General features: G+C 37.9%; 1 long non-coding RNA gene across 1 annotated transcript in view; it reads right to left on the bottom strand.

Moving 5' to 3' along the window:
• The window catches only part of LOC140512846 (uncharacterized), a 97,150-nt gene that overhangs the window by 33,345 nt on the left and 46,129 nt on the right, over nucleotides 1-17,676 (bottom strand). The window contains exons 2-4 of the long non-coding RNA XR_011969955.1: nucleotides 13,036-13,123; nucleotides 11,807-11,924; nucleotides 8,453-8,640 (exon numbers count right to left, since the gene is read on the bottom strand). This is a non-coding gene — a long non-coding RNA (uncharacterized lncRNA). The remainder of the gene's footprint in view (nucleotides 1-8,452; nucleotides 8,641-11,806; nucleotides 11,925-13,035; nucleotides 13,124-17,676) is intronic.

Genomic DNA, 17,676 nt, shown 5'->3' with positions numbered 1-17,676 from the left:
AAAGCCTGAATGACAAATAATGCACATTGTGTTGAGAACCGCCCATCTTCTCTTTGCTTCTTTGTAAGTTTTCTTGCCTTCTCTGCTGTGCACTTTTTAACTTAGTTCTTTTCTTCCACTCCCCACTCCCCCACCTCCAACAGGCTACAGTCAAGCTTGGTATGTTTCTCTATAGCTATAGATATTTACATACACATATACATATATACATACATATATAAACATATACTTTGCCAAACAGTTTCTACTCCTGTGTGTTTGTGCATATCTCGTTTTCAGTAATCTTTAAGATACAGTATCAAAGAAGATAGTAATGCATCTTCTTTAATGTCATTTCATTGAAACATATACATATATGTGTGTATATGTGTGTGTAGGTGTGTATGTATATATATGTGTGTGTATATATATATATACATATATATATATACATACATATTTCTGATACTAAGCCAGTTAAAAAGAACTTTGATGGTGAGAACTTTCTTTTGAAGAGCTACTAAAGAATCAAGAGCTGTAAGCATCTAGGGAGGCAGTAGCCAAGTCACATCATCACAAGGATGGCACCCCTCTGTAATGGCCACTAGAAGCAGATTGAGAGCATGGTTGATAGTCTGGGAGATGCTATTTTCAGACCTCATGGGCTTCCTTAACCATCAGCAGCAGTTGGTCAGTGGTTGATGTTGACGATAGCTAGGATGGCAGACCCCCCCTCTCCACAAGAAGCGGTCTCCTTGATGATTGCTAAAGGGACAGAAATGGAAGCAGGGGCTCTAGGGCCACCAGAGTTCTTAAGGTCTTGGTCCTGGGCTGCTTCCAAAGGTCCAAAAGAAAGTGATAAGCAGGATGGTGGCCTTGGTTTGACCTACGTGGCACTTTCTATGTCATGTTTTTCCCTCAGGGTACCTTTGCATTTCAGTTAGGCTGGCAGTTGGTGGGCAATTAGGTAGGGAAGGAATATTTTAACATAAGCAGGAGTCAGATGATGGAGAACTTCAAATGCAGAGCTGTATTTTATCCAAGAGGCAATAGGGAGTCATTGAGGCTTTTTGAGCAGGAGAGTGACATGATACAACCTCTGTTTTAGGAATATTCATTTAACATCTTTGTAGAAGATATATGAGAGAATGTGTCCTAATAAATCAATCATAGAAGGGTGGTGCCATTCCCTGAAGCAAGGAGTCAGAGAGTATATATCTAAGTTCCTATTAGTGTGAATAGCGAATTCCCTGAGGAGGTCACATATATTCAAATTCACACTATCCAAAGTTATAATAACGTAAAATATGGTAACTTGTTCCAGCCCAATGGAAATATGCAGTGTGAATTAGAATAATATGACCATTTCAGAGGATTCTTGATTCACACTAATCTAATCCAAATCTAGCTGTAATCTATATTTCCCAGCATTCCTTACTTCTTTTATATGATCTGCATTCACTGAACAAGGACCATCTTGATTTTGCAGGCTGTACAGGACCTCACATATTATTGGTTCAGAGCAAATGAAAACAGCCTTGGTGAAGGAACAAAAATGTAGAAAAGAAAGAAAAAAAATACCCTCTTAACTGGGTAGGACTTCCCGTGGGCTTTGCAGAGTGTGGCTATAAGCATCTGCAAAACATCCAAGAAAAATTATTTTCAAAAAGATTTTATAAATAACTGAAACATACTTGTAACTTTCAGAGCACTTAGACTTTAAGTGGTTTGGGAGTAAAGAATATAAATCTCTTTGCTCCGTAAGAAGCATGCAGCATATCACAAATTCCCAGCCCAATAGCTCTTGACCTTATTCCTGCTTACATCTGGGGCATGTATTTTTTACGGCACTTGTGGCTTGCTGAGTGCTTTCCGTGACAGTAAACGGGACTTCTCAGGAATCGTATGCAAAATGCATAAGTATAAAGCAATTCCTACTTTTCAAATAATTTCACCTTTGAAGTCACTGTAAGTCAATAGCTTAGCCCTTTTTTTCTGTGAGTTGAATGTTCACCTAAAGGGAATCTGCCTCAGTAAATGTTCTATCTCCCTTTCCATCTAGGATAGGGAAATCAGTCTATGGAATCACATTTCAGCACTCCTTTGTCATTTGTGTTATTTTATTCAATAGCTCAGAGGGAAAAGAACTAAAGAAGCTCATTAAAGCTCATTCTGTTTTAATTACAGGTTAGAGATGACACATTACATCGAAGGCATTATGTCACAATGCTTTTTTAAATGATGCCTAAATCCTGAGTTGCTTGGTGGGAGGCTGATAAAAAGATCCAGGACGAACAGGCTCAGGAATCCCCTAGGTTTTATTTCCTATTGTACAATAGTCACTAAACAGTAATGCTGTCAAAAATATCTATTACAATAAATGACTCATTTTACAAATATTTTTTGTTGTCTTCTATAGTTGAATAAAATGCTTTTAATGATGCTGCTACTGTAACAGTATCAAACACACAAAGCCTACGCCCTGGTTCCATGGAGATTGATGTCTTCATCAATCACACATGACTGGGGGCTGTGATGATTGGTAAATGAGTCGCAAAGAGCTGCCCCCTCAGTAGGTTATAAGAAGAGCTGTACAATGACACTCTCCTCTCCTCCTCCATCCCTCTTCTCCCTCCCGTCCTCCCTTCCACTTTTCTATTCTCCCACTTTCCTTCTCCTCTTCCCTAACAATAGGATCTGGTTTTTAGCTTTTCTTTGTATTATCAGAATTCAGCGCAGTACCTGATAGCATTCAATAAATGCTGTCCTTCGGAATCCTAGCAACTGGGGCTGTGGAGAGGGAAAAGATTTCTCTCTTCTCCTCCAGTGGCCATGGGGGCTATGAACACATGGAAATGAAAATATGTGCTTTCCTGGATGCTCCTGAGTCATCTCTTCCTCAGGTCACCCCTTCTGCTTGGTGTCTCTTTTCCTGAGCACAGGTCATTGAACAGTGATCCAGAGAAGGATGTTTCCAGCCTTGGCATTAGCCTCATGATTTGAAGAGGTGTGGAGTTCCTGAACCAGCTGTGGCTGCTCAGAAGTAACTATTTCTTTCAACTACATCACTTCTCAGAGGGGAAAATGACAAACAACCTAATCATCCTGAACGAGAAAAGACTAAAGATCTTCCTGCCTGGGTAACCAAAAGATCTGGGTCAGAGAGTTGCTCAGACAGTACAGAACCAATACAAGCACTACGTATCTGCTCAACAGTCTAAAAATAATTGTCTTTACCTCCCAAGAGAGTATAATAGGAATGGTGGGTTATTATTTGATGGTTTATGTATTTGTTAATAGATTCTTATGAGTCTTTTGTGGTTTAAACATTTCTTTTTTTGGTGCAAGAAATAAAGGTCTTATAAATTAAACCTACTTTCTACATCAAATACTTTTTCATTGAAGAGGGACTCTGTTAACCATATGGAAAACCATACTTCTTTGTCATATGTGAGCTTTATTTAAGCAATTTAGCATGAAACGTCAGGGTTGGGACCTAATGAAGCAAACAACTTGAGAAAAATGCCTGATTCTCCATCTTTGGGTTCAAGTTCCCCCCAGGAATAAACCTGGTCTTTTAGAGTCCAGAGCAGGATTCTCTTTTCCATTAAGGAAGTCCTTCCAACACCTGACCACTGGTGACACCACCTATGGGTGCTGAGGTACAAATAAAAAGACTGGTTTATCTCATTTCTATGTGAATCAAATGGAATCCTCCCATGTTTGTTGGTTACCTAAAGTCAAAACCTTGGAGTCATTGTTGATTCCTCCCTTTCCTTCACAACTAGCTAATCTTTGAGTCCTGTGCATTCTTGGAATGCCTCTCAAATCCCTTTCTTCCTGCCTATTCCCATTGCCAACATTTTTTCTAGGGCCTTACTGCTAAACATCTAAACTCTTGTTCTCTCCCCTTCACCTTTCTCCCAACTATATAGACAGTTCCCAACTCTCCCTACTTCTCCTCCATGCCCTATCGCAGATTCTTTCCCATCCCCCTCTCCATGACCTTTTCAGCTCTCTTCCATGCACAGTCATCCCCCATTTTTATGTTAGTTCATTGAGGGCAGAAGTGTCTTTCTTTTTGCTTGTAACCGTATTATGAGCCCCTAGCAAAGCCCCTGGCACAAATTAAGCACCTAATAAAAGCTGGTTGCTTTGACAGTTGAAACTGCAGCTGCTTCCTTCCTCTCTCCATCCTGTCCTCCTCCAGTACCATATACTGTGCCATGTTAATATTCTTAAATGTAGATTTGATGTAGTTGCCAAAAACTGGAAGTCAAGGGGATGTCCATCAATTGGGGAATGGCTGAATAAATTATGGTATATGAATGTAATGGAGTACTATTGTGCCATAAGAAATGATGAACAAGAAGACTTCAGAGAGGCCTAGAAGGACTTATATGACCTGATGCTGAGTGAAAGGAGCAGAACCAGGAGAACTTTGTGCACAGCAACGACCACAGTGTGTGAGAGTTTTTTCTGGTAGACTTGGAATTTTGTAATAACGCAAAAACTTCTTATAAAAAAAAAAAATCCCAAAGGTGGTTCTCAAGGCAAAATGCCTTCCACACTCAGAGAAAGAAATATGGAAGTCACTCACAAAATGTAGCAGATCATGTTTGTGTATGTGTATGTGTTTGCGTATCATGTTCTGATTTGTTATACGATTTCTTTCATTCATTTTAGTCTGACTACATAGCATGACTATAGTGAAAATATACTCAACAGGAAAGTATATGTAGAATCTATACAGAATTGTATGCAGTCGTGGGGAGGGAGGGGGGTAGTGGGGGGTAGGTGGGGGGGGATAAAATCTCAATTGTATGGCAGTGATTGTTAAACATTAAAAAATAAAAAAATAAAAAATAAAAATAAAAAAAATAAAAAAAATTAAAAAAAAGAAATGTAGATTTGATTCTTTATTTTAAAATATTTGAGGTTCACCATTACCTACAGAAAAAATAATAATATATTTATATATAATATGTATTTTATATATAAATATATAATAAAAATAATCACACAAATTATGATGTGATAGACAAAGTTCTCTGCTTAGAATCAGAAGATCTGAGTTCAAACTCTCCCTTATAATCCTAAATAGTTATATCACCATAACCCCATAAGCAAGCCATGTGATTTCTCCAAGCCTCAGTCTCCCCTTCTGCAGAATGGAAATAGTAACACCTGTGCTACCTATATCTTGAAGTTGTTGCAAGGTCCAAATGAGATAGTTAGTATACGTAAAGTGCTATCTATATAAGTGTCAATTATCCTCATGTTCTAAGGAGGTTTGGAACACACCGAGACCACCTAAGATGGCCATGGTCCACATAGCCATTCAAGGCATGCACCAAAACCAGATTATACTATAGCTAGGTAGCCCCAAATAGTACAAAAAATGAATGTCCTGAAGGGATCACATGTATCTGGAATTGGCACCATTCAAAGTTATAATTATGCAGAATATGGTAACTGATTCCAGCCCAATGTAAATAGGCAATATGTATTCCAATAATGTGACCACTTTAGGGGATTCATCATTCAGACTACTTAGGACCTTAACGCAATATTCAAAACCCACTATAATCTGGACCCACAATAGAGTACCGGACTTGAAATCAGGACGCCTTGAGTTCAAATCCTGTCTCAACCATTTATTAGCTGTGTGATCTTGGGTAAATCACTTAACCTTTCTCAGTTTCAGTTTCCTCATTCATAAAATAAAAATAATAAGAGCACCTACCTCACAAGGTTATTGTAAGGATCAAATAAGATCATATAAAATACTTTGCAAATATTAAAATATTCTATAAATATTAGCCACTATTGTTACCCTTTGAAAACAATTCTTTCCTTTCCAGCTACCAATCTTTGCAAAGAGCACAGTAGAATAGAAAGGACTGTACTGTTAGTTAGAGCTTTTAGTTCAAACTTTGCCAAAAGTTAGTTGTGTGATATTGCTCAATTCAACATGACTTAGTTCCCAGTCTGTAAAATGGGGACCAGATAATCTCTAAGTCACCCTCCCTCACTCAAAAATTGTATGAAGCTCAAGAGAAGCAGTGATTCCCCATGCCACTGCCAATTCCGTGACCACTCACTCCTTCCTCCAAGGTCCTTTATACACCCGTTCTACCATTCATTAAGACTTATCATAACCTGCCTTCTATTGTTGATTGTGTTTGCATATCAATGTCCTAGAAAGTCATATATCATCTCTGAGTCTCACCGGGCTTAATGCAGGGGCTTAATTGTTAAACTTGGGAAAGATCTATCAAGTTTCTTCTTTATTTAACTTCTTATTAGGGTACATTTGAAGGAAAACAAACCTATTATTCTTGAGTTTTAAGATCCAACTGATTTAACACAGGTCAGTGATAAAACTGCCCCTGAGTTATTTACATTTGGCAGCAAAATAGCAGAGTGATTCAGAAGCTACTGTGAAGAGAAAGAACTTTTTGCCAGTTCTCTAGTTTAATTTGCATTTTCAGCTCATCAGAACATGTGAAGGTAGGATTGAAAATAAACCATGATTCTTATTAAAGAATCTGATTTCATAACAAGTACCAATAATCATGAATTTAACCCAGATGTGCACCACAACATGGAAAGCAGATATTATCAGCTAAATATTTGTAACAGGAAATCTTGCCTACAGGAAGGCTAAAGGTTTCTAATGAAGTCACTGACTAAGTCACTAGAGGCATCATGTTTTAGCTATTATATTCAATACTCAACCAACACTTATTAATCCCCTACTGTGTGCAGAGCACTATTAATTAAGTTGGCATTTGCCCTGTTGCAGTCTATTTCAAGCATCTTACAAGATCCCTGCCAATCTAATTCTCCACATTTGAGCTACCTTCTTCTCAGAGATAGTTATCTCCATATCCACATTACTGTTTTCTTCACTGCTCTGTCTCCAGTACTTATTAGTTGTGTGAACTAAGGTCAAGTCATTTAGTTTCTCTGACCCTTAATACTTAATTTTGTTTTGCATTGTAACTGTACTGTAAAACAGAAAGCACGTGTGTATTGGACGAGGTCTGTGATTTTATGAGTGTAGAGAATTTCCAGTTTGGACCTTGCCTCTGCTAATACAGATTCTCTTAGCAACTCATAAACAGTTGTGTAGGACACTGAGAGGGGTTTAATGACTGATCCAGAGTCATAAATCCATCATGTGTTGAAAGAAGGACTTGAATCCAGATTTTCCTGACCTGAAGACCACCTTTCTATACCTTTCTACTATCATCTGAAGAAGAATTCTTATTCTATCTTATAATAAAGTACACTGTAGTATAGGGAACAGGGTCCAGCCTTGGAAATAGGAAGTCCCAAGTCCTGACAAGTCACTGCAACCTTCTGAATGCCCCAAGAAACTCTCCAAAATTAGTAAGTTGCAGAATTGTTGCGATCTACATTAGTAGATGCAGTTTCCTCAGTGAGACTTCTCTATACTTGTGGAAATCATAGGTCCAGACTTGTATACACACAAATATGTATATATATGTATACACACATGCACACATCTGTGTGTTGTGTATGTATGTATGTACATGGGACAGTTAGGTGGTACAGTGGATAGAGTGCTGACCCTGGAGTCAGTAAGACCTGAGTTTAAATCCAGTTTCAGACACTTACTAGCTTACCACCCTGGACAAGTCACTTAACTCAGTTTGCCTCAGTTACCTTATCTGCAAAAATGAGTTGGAGAAGGAATTGGTAAGCCATTCTAGTATCTTTGCCAAGTAAACCCCAAATGGATGTCATGAAGAGTAGGATACAACTGAAACAAGTGAATAACACATGTATGCACAGGTGAATATAGAGTGTCTCAAAAGTTTCAGTGCAGTTTTCTGTTATTAAAAGCTTAAAACTGCACTAAGAATTTTGGGATTCTGTGTGTGTGTGTGTGTGTGTGTGTGTGTGTGTGCATGGGCGTGGGCACGTGCGCGCGCACACATGCAGCTAGGTGGAGCACTGGAGAGAGTGTCTGATCTGGAGTCAGGAAGACCTAAATTCAAATCCAGCCTCAGATAATTACACTAGCTATTTGACCCTGAGCAAGTCACTTAACCCTGTTTGCCTCAGTTTCCTCATCTGCAAAATGAAATGGAGAAAAAAAATGGCTAACCACTCCAGTATCTTTGCAAGAAAACACCACATGGGGTCATACGGACTCAGACATGACTGAAAAACAACTCAACAACACACACACTTCATAGGATGTATATATACATATGTGTCCAGGGTAGTAAGTTAGTAATTGTCTGAAACTAGATTTGAACTCAGGTCTTATTGACTCCAGAGCCAGCGCTCTATCCACTGTACCACCTAGCTGACTTTCTTAATGGTCAGAAAAATACAGAAATTAGAACTAAAAGGAACAATAGAAATCATTTAGTCCCATCCCCTTTTTACAGATGAAAAAACTGAGACTCAAAATCATTATGATCCTTCCCATTACCTTTGTTCTTCCATAGAGTGGTCTCCATAACAAAAGAGGAACTCTTCATAATAGGTGAAATCATGACACAAAGAAAGGTGAATATATTGATAGTCAGATCCTCAGAAAATGTTAACATTCCTCTTTGCTAATGTAGACCATAGGGTTTCCATTGTTTGTGTAGATTCATTCATGGCCAGAAGATATGGCTAGAAAAAGGGGGAAAAATAGGGATTTCGGAGTAAGGGTGATGGGGTGGAGTGCTGTGAGAGAAGCAATGTTAATTAAGTGCTATAGACTCATAGGTTCCCTAAATATAGGAAGGCATTTAAAGATTATCAGGCCAAACATAAGAAATGAAGACTCAGAGAATAGTGTAGGGTTTTCTTTTTTTTTTAAGTACAGTTCATTTCCAAAGTAATGAGCTGGGTTATGTTCAAAAATTAATTTGAAAGTCAACTCTTTGGATTCTGAGCACATTAACCCATAGAAACAGCATTTTACATGATATTTACATTTCCAGGCCAGTCCACAAAAGTCTTGTAACACACGATGTAACTGAAATATAGTACTCTACTAGTATGTTTATCAGTCTCAGGAAAGTCACTCCCACTGGATCTCACTTTACTTATCATTAGATGAAGGGGTTGCATTTGATGAGATCCATCATCCTTTTCAGGTATGTATGTATGATAACAAATTACCACAGTTCATTTAAGTTTGCAGAAATATTTTCCTATCCTATCTTATACTTACACTGTCTGAATTTTTAGAGATGGAGACCTTAACATTTTTTACCTAATCCAAATCTCTCATCTGACATATAAAATCACAGAGACCCAGTGATATGCCTAAGATCATACAGCAGAAGTCACCCAGTCTCTGAGTTATAAAGGGCTTCATACATGTCCAATATATAGATGGATGATAATCCTATCTGCCACATATGACTACAATGAAAAGGAAGGCACGCATGCAGAGAATATGTGTGACAGGGACCACTCATGGAAGGGACATGTATAGGAAATGGGTGACCAGGGAACATGAATTAAGGGTTGCATGTCAGAAATCCATGATGCCAAGATACATGTGTGTATGGGACATGTGGCCAGAGTCATGTGGCCACGGAAATCCATACGTGTTAATACCCTCTGGTAATGCCATCATATTACCCTCTGCTATTCTCTGAAGGGCAACAAGTCTTTACTGTCCCCATAGGTATGTTCCTATATAATCTTGTGGTCAGTTTGGGCCATTATAACATGATATCAAGTTCTTTCACATTATGGTCTGGTCACTTCCAGACAAACTCCAAGTTCTTCATTTCCTTTCTCAAGAGTGGGACCACGATACTCCTGATAAGTACAGAATAGGGTGGATAATGGCAGAAGTCTCACTCCTAGCCCTGTGCCTCTGAGATTTCATTAGTTTATTTGGCTTCCATCCTGAACTGTTGGTCTACCTCCTTAGAGATTCCTGAAATTCCATCACAAACACCTCATTCTTTAGCGCAACCAAGGATCAGTGGATCAACATTTGGAGCACATTTTCCTATAAAATATATCTACCTTGTTTAGCATTGTTCCTCAGGAAAAGTACATCCAGAGCTCCAGCTTGAGAAGTCCAAAAACACATTTTACATACATACCCCAAAGGTAAAGAGATACCTTCCCTCCCTTTCTTGAACTAGCCAGGCAATAAATACCATGATGAAAAGGTGCAAAATATGTCCTGAAAAAGATTCAGTGGAAGGATGGAGGGAAGAAATTGAATATATATGAATTGTTCAGGAACAGTAGGTAGTCTAGGCTAGTTCTGACTTAAGCCGGTTCCCTGGTAGTTTATATTTGATATTGGAACAGAATTAGACACTCATAGGATATTCAATTGTTAACAAAAGGAAATTTACTTAGCTATTGCAAGAGAACAATAGTCAACAAGGATATGCAAAATGAGGACATTCCAAGCTTAATAAGCTCAAAAGTTCCCTTTCCTTAGCTGCTCACTGTGGTCTACCAATGAAGCATCAATGCATGTGTGGAGTTTCTTGTGACTGTTTTGTATTTAGGCAACCAAAAAGTGACACTAGATAGTCAGGTTCAATAACCTGAGTCTGTAGTCCCCTGAGCCAAATCTTGAGAAAGACATCAATGCCTTTCAGGGAAAAACTAGCCTAACTTGCATGAGAGCAGGGGTTAAGATATTACTCCTATCACAATGGACAAAGATGGAAGTTCAGGACTCACTTAGGAGCCAAGATGTTAAGAATAGGTATAGGGTGGGGGAAGGAAAACCAAGACCATTGACCCACTCCAAATGATACTTGTAGGTTTTTAACTCAGATTAAGTACCTCAAATGGCACTTCTCCATCCAGCAGATTCTAGTCATCTCCTTTCTTTTCTTCCTAAAATATGGTACCCCAAGCTGAACTCAATACTTCAAATTCAGTTTTATTAGGGCTTGTACTGATACTACTACTTTTATTTGTACTAGAGTACAGGAGGACTATCATCACTCTCATTATGGACACTGGGGCTTTAATTCAGACTGCAATTATGTTCATTTTCTTCATTGTCATATCACACTGTTGGCTCAGTCTATCTGTTTACGGATTCCTGAAATTTCCCCACCTTTTAGTGATGAATAACTTCTGATTCCTCATCCGAAGTCTTTAATCAAAAGGAAACAAGAGACCAACAATGAGTTTCAGTAGAATATAAGCTCCTTGAAAGCAGCAACTATTTTTCTCATCTTCTCTCTGGTACCTACTCACCCCCAACAGCTAATAGAGTATTTTGCTTAATGCTTGCTGAATTTAACTGAATTGCACATACTTTGAGGTTGGCAACTAAAAAAATCCCTGCCCTTTTCTAGTCAAAATACTTGAAGTCATGGTTGACAAGCTTTGGGGAGAACAGCATGCTGTCCTCCCCTGGCTGTCTTTTAAAAAGGTAAGAAACAAGAAGAGGTGTCATACAAGCCTCACCGCTGCTTGTTGCTTGAAATGCTAGTGAGCTTCGAGCCTATAAGCAATATTAATTTGTAGTAACTGTTGCACACAGACTTGTGAAAGACAGCTTTTTCCCTATTGAAATAGTTTTCTCTAGGAAAGAAAACACTTAAAGCTATTGCCAATTATTTGTGTATTAATGTAAATAAGTGTTATATCCCTTTCAGAGGAGAGGTTTCTAGTGAAAAAGAAGGATAATTCTAGATACCAAAGAAGGAAATACGTGTGTAAGACAAGGTAGAACTGGGAGCTTAGAGAAAGACAAATCTGAAGACATACTTGACCTACTTTGCAATTTGCCTACCAACATTGCATTAAAAGAAGTGTTTCAAATTGTCAATATTCAAATAAAAGTTCATTCTACCTTATTTGGTGTAGTTCTCCAGCCTTCAAAGCTTAGTCCAAATGCTCAAGAGGTCTTTCTTGTTCCCTCTCCTTGTTTTCAGGGCTTCTGCAGTGTGCCAGCCAGCCTCTGGAACATCCTGGTGGTGCAACCCTTGGTAGGTCAATCAACTTCTCCATTTTGATTGGGAGACCCCTGGTTGGGCACTCAACCTCTCCATCTTGTTTGGGGGAACCTTATTAGATCGCTTAAACTCTTCAAGCATACAAAGTGCAGATTAGTTATCATCTCTGTTGCTAGAAAGTATTTCTTGTACCAACAAAATCAGAGGTTTGAAAAAAATCTATATTTCCCTATGTACTTCTCTAAGTGTAGTATAGTGTCTGGTACACAGCAAACAGTTAATAAATACTTAGCAAAATTCCAAAGACTTATGATAAAAAATACTATACACTTTCAGAGAAAAAACTAATGGAGTCTGAGCGCAGATTGAAACTTACTTTTTCATTTTACTTTTCTTGCTATTTTTTTTTTTTTACAACATGGCTAATATGGAAATACGTTTTGTATGATTTCACATGTATAACTGTTATCACATTTCTTGCCTTCACAATAGGTAGAAGGGGAGAATTCAAAACTCAAATTATTTTTAAAAATGAATGTGACATATAAATAAATAATATTTTTTTAAATTACTTGTCAAATTGAATTGACCTAAAATGGCTGCTGATGAGGTGTTAAGGGGCAAGTTAGCACACTTCTTTCTCTTCAGCAGCCTCCTTAGAGAGCAACAGATGTAGTGTACTTAGGCCTCAGATAAGTCAGACTCAAATTAATCCTGCAGAACTATGGGAAATAATATTTCACATGAGAGATCATGTGAAAGGCAGAATCATGGAAGGCATCTGTTCAATCTGATGGAACCATGTAGTCACATGTTAATAATTCCCAAAATGTTCCAAGCTCAATCCACTTCATCACTATACCCTGTTGACCCAAATCTACACTGCCCTCATTTTTCCCCCCAATCCAGTATAAAAGACTATGCAATGGTTAGTTTTTACTCAGTTCAGAGCTTGACAGAACAAAAGCCAGGAATGCCTTGAGCAAACCCAGAACCCTGCAGAGTAAAGTCCATTTCTTCCACAAATGGCAAGAAATGTTTTTGACCAACAAATATGTCTCTAGCATATCCCTCTCTTTCAAAAACATCCCTTCCACAAAGCCTCCCCTTTATTAATTATGCTTACTCATTTTAATTTCTCATGGGTCTCTGCGATCAGCTGTGCTTTAGCTTGGCTTTTTACCGAGTTCCCATGACTGCCAGCATGAGGCTTCCTATGAGGCAAGAAACAAAAGGCATGGAAGGTTTCACTTCCACTCCTCCAAGGTAGAAAGAGAATCCTAACAGTTAAATTTAGCAATGTGGTGTAACCCAAGCAATTCCCAACAGATTGGTGCTACAGCTGAGAAATGCTCCTCCTACCCTACAAAGATGTCAAATCCAAGACCCCAAGTCAGAAGGGTCGAGATGAATCTCTGAATGGAGCACATTTTATGATCCTGAAGCCCTTGCCAAGAATAAGAATGGTTTCCCCTGTGCCTATTTCAGCTTCACACTGAGAGCAGAGAGTAATTTATGTTTGCCTAACTCCTACACAGACTTGAAAGTACTTTTCTTTATTTTTTGCTGACTATTTATTATCTGGGGGACCCTAGAGGAAAACAGTCCGTCAGACATACTCTATAGCAACTAACTGAATGCCTCTTCAGTAGATACAGAGAAAGGCGTCAGTAATAATCATTACTGGTTTACAGATTCAATCAAACAAGTAGGGACCATAGCCTAAAAACTCATCCTAATGAGGTTTATGCCTGCTTGAGAATACATTAAGATTTTTTTCCTATCTAAGTGATAGGAGAAAAACCAATGTAGATTTTTTTTAGTCAATAAGATTTTTTTAATATAAAAAATCAAGCATATAAGCCACTCTAGGTCAGAAGATGTCAGGTCCAGAGCTGAAAGGAAACTTATAAACCATCTAGTCCAACCTCTCCCCACTTTACAGATGAGGGAACTGAGACTCAAAGAGGTTGACTGCCTTGACCAGCATCATATAGGTAATAAATAGCAAAGCAGAATTCCATGTCAATGGAGGGAGGATTGGGGAAGGGGGAGGAAAAGATCATTTCAGATACATAAGCCACTAGGGTCAATTTGTTGGGTTAGGATTTTAGTGAAATCTGAAATATACATTTGGTAAAGCAGCTTAGCCAACAGCTATTACTGGTGCAAGAATATTTTGTCGCTACACAATAGTGACTATATTTTCTGAGCATTTGATACTTATATGGGTTCATGTGTGCACATATATACATGAGTTTTACATGTATGCACATATGCCATATACATGTGTGTGGAGTATTGGGGGCTTTTAGTCATATATGTATACAGGTATCCATATTTGTGTATCTTGTGTACACATATGTGTGCAAGTATGGTTGGAAGGAAAAATGGAGAGAGAAAGAAAGAGAAAGAGAACACACTAGAGCTTTACATTTGTAGGGTAAGGCAGGTAGTCTGATGCACTGGTGCTCCAAAGACTGTATAAAGACACTTTCCAGGGACTAACAGGTAGGTCATACAGCTTTGTTTACTTACAATATTATCAATATGAGTGAGCCTTCCATCAGAGCAGATCACTACCTCTTCCCATCACCTCACCCTGCATGACCCTCATTTATGTCTTTCTGTAAATCTTCCACAGATCTCTCTTTTCACTAAAGATTGCAATAAAAAGGATGTCTCAAAAGTCTTAGTGCAGTTTAAAGCTATTAAAGCTTAAATTTTGATTATTAAAGTATGAAAATCCAAGTCTTAATAGCTTAAAAGTACATTAAGATTTTTGGGACATCCTGTAGTACCAAAAATCAAAATCGTTTAATACACATAAATCTTTCCCTATACACATAGGATCTTGGCTTTCTTCCCTCTATGTCTTTGCTCACACCATTCTAAATTCCTGTAATATGCATCTATACACACATTAGCATGTTCAATGTTTATTGAGTTTCTCAAAAGTGTAACTATCCAAAAATGGAATATCCAGATCTATTTTATAGGGAAGTAAGCTCTCTATTAGACATGCTCAAGTAAAGACAATATGGCCATTTGTCAGAGAAATCTATATACGCTATAAAGGTCTTCTTCCCATTCTCAGAAGACCAACTCAAATACCATCTCCTCTAGGAAGACTTCTGAGATTCCCCTCCCTACTCCTGACCCAGTCAAGATTGACCTTTTATATCACTCTGCTTAGAAAACTCTTATGGATTTATCATGTTTTATGGCTATTTTTGTGTTTAACATCTCCTTCCACTAGAAACATATCTTACCAAAACTACATCTCTCTTGAAAACAGCAGTCATTTAATAAATGCTAATTTAATGGAATGCAGAATATCCTTACACAGGACAAGGGACAAAATGCTATCATGCAAGCTAGTATTGCTTTATATGCGAAAGTATCCTCCAGCCTCTGTTTCCAAGACTTCTGTCTAGCCCCTTTGGGCTTAATCTTAATCCTAGCAAGGTATTCTGTTTACCATCACATCTTGGTCCAAACTTCTCCCCCCAGGTCTATTCTCTCCCTCCAAGTTGTAAATTGTCTTCAATCACAGGCAGATATTTGTCCACTCCCAAATCTAAAACTTCTTGTCTAGATTTATAGTCCTGAAGCCAAAAAGGCCTTTAAAAATCATCAATTCCCAAGTTCTTGACAGAGACTGAATCCTTTCCACCATCTGTGATAAACATTCATCCAGTCTCTATTTGAATATCTGCAGCAACAGAGAACTTACTCCTCCTGTAGATAAATATTTTCATTTTTTAACAGCTCTACTTTTTTCCATTTGTTTAGAAAATTCATGATAATTTGCCTCCCTGAAACTTTTCCCACAAGTCCGGGGTTCATGTCTATTACCAGTTGCCCAGAAAAATGTAGGCAGCAACCACATCAGTTATTATTCTCTCTAGAATCTGAAGAGACTCCTAGGTTGAACTTCAGGGTAGCCAAATACACCGAAGATCCAGGAGATGGTATTGTCATCCCCTTCACTGTGCAAAAGAGATTCTGAGTGAATAAATCTTATTTGGACAGCTACAAATTAAGTGGAAAAAATGTCCCCATTTGAATTCCATGAGTTTTCCAACATTTCAAATTTATTTAGCATGAAATATTTGTTCAATGATGGAAGCTGGGGGGGAAAATCCTTTCCTTTCTCTAATGGGATAGCCAACTCTGCTATAAACTAGATATATTAACTTGATTTAATCATTTAACAGAACAGGTCTCTAGACTATTTCCTAAAGTATAAAATTGGGATTTGGGAAGGGAACAAGATGGTTTCTATGGTCCCTTGGTTCTAAGATTCTGTGGTTATAGAATCTTTAATTCAATCAACATTGAATCTTTGAAGAAATGCTAAACAAATTTTATTATTGCTTCCCATGAGTTTCTGGTTGTAAAAAGTACCTTTGGGAGCCATTATCCTTTTTTAAAAATTTCTTTATCATTGGTATTTTTATAAGCATTTATCTCTCTCTCATTCTGTATTCCCACTGAACAATTTTTTAAATGGAAAAAAAAACCCTTCTTACCAAATATGCATCATCCAACAAGATCAGTTCTCACATTGGCCATATAAAATGCATGTCTCATTCTACATTTTAAGTCCATCACCTCTCTGGCAGGAGATGGATAACAAGATTCATCTTCAGTCTTCTGGACTCATGGTTTATCATTCCATTGATCAGAGTTCTAATGTCTTTTAAATATGTTTTTCTCTATAATTTTGTTTTAGTGTTGTCATTGTATAAATACTTCTGTCTGATTCTGCTCACTTTACTCTGCAGTGGTTCGTAGAAGTCTTCTCAATTTCATCACATATTATAGTATACTATTCCATTGTATTCATGTACCATATTTTTTAAGCCATTCCCAATAGGAGTTTGTCCCTTTGGTTTCAAGGTTTGGGTTGTAATGAAAAGAGCTGCTATAAATGTTTTTTCATATATAAGTCCTTTTCTTCACTCTTTTTTGTCTTAGGGGCGAAGACTTAAGAGTGGTATAGGTGGGTCAAAATGCGTGCACAGTTTCGTAACTTTGGGTACATAGTTCCAACTTGCTTTCCAGAAAGGCTGGACCAATTCATAAGGAACTGTTACTCCTTTACCTATAGAATGCTACTTAGTCCTTAGAATCAATAACTTTATTTTCCATCCTAAATCTCCACTAATTGCCAACAAATTTTCTTACTTTCTGGGAGATATTGTTACTCTCTCTTGATGATTTTTAATTTCTTTCAAACCCCTCCACCATCAGACCTCAACTTACTTTCAGTCTTAATTCCTAATAAGACTAATACCTGACTCCTGTACTTGCTAAGTACCCTTTACACATTTCTGCTTCTCTCCTTTTTCTCACATGCCTCATCTTGTGTGAAATGTCCTTCTCTTCCTCCTTCCTTTACCAAAATCATGCCTCTCCTTCAAAGCCCAATGTACATTTTATCTCCTCTAGGATGCCATCTATACTACTCCAACCCACAGTAATTTCTTCTTTTTTGATCTGCTTCATGATCAGCTTTGGGTATTAGAAGGATTCAAGATGAGGCAAAAAGATCATTTTTCAGAGATATCTTCCCAACACAATAAAACTTTGTATTTTCATAGCATATATCATTCTCTAGCACTGCTCTGAGAATCAATCGTATATTTCCCTTGTCTATCTTCCATTGTGTTGTGTTATGCTGCTGTTAAACTCTTGGCTAATCACTGAACTAGACCAAGTTTCTTTAGAGGTGGGGCCACATTTGTGCATCCTTTTGTCC

Source organism: Notamacropus eugenii, chromosome 6 (genome assembly GCF_028372415.1).
Source record: "Notamacropus eugenii isolate mMacEug1 chromosome 6, mMacEug1.pri_v2, whole genome shotgun sequence".
In the NCBI taxonomy this organism is placed as follows: Eukaryota; Metazoa; Chordata; class Mammalia; order Diprotodontia; family Macropodidae; genus Notamacropus; species Notamacropus eugenii.
Note: the sequence above shows the minus strand (reverse complement) of the source record. Positions and strands in the feature narration are given on the sequence as shown.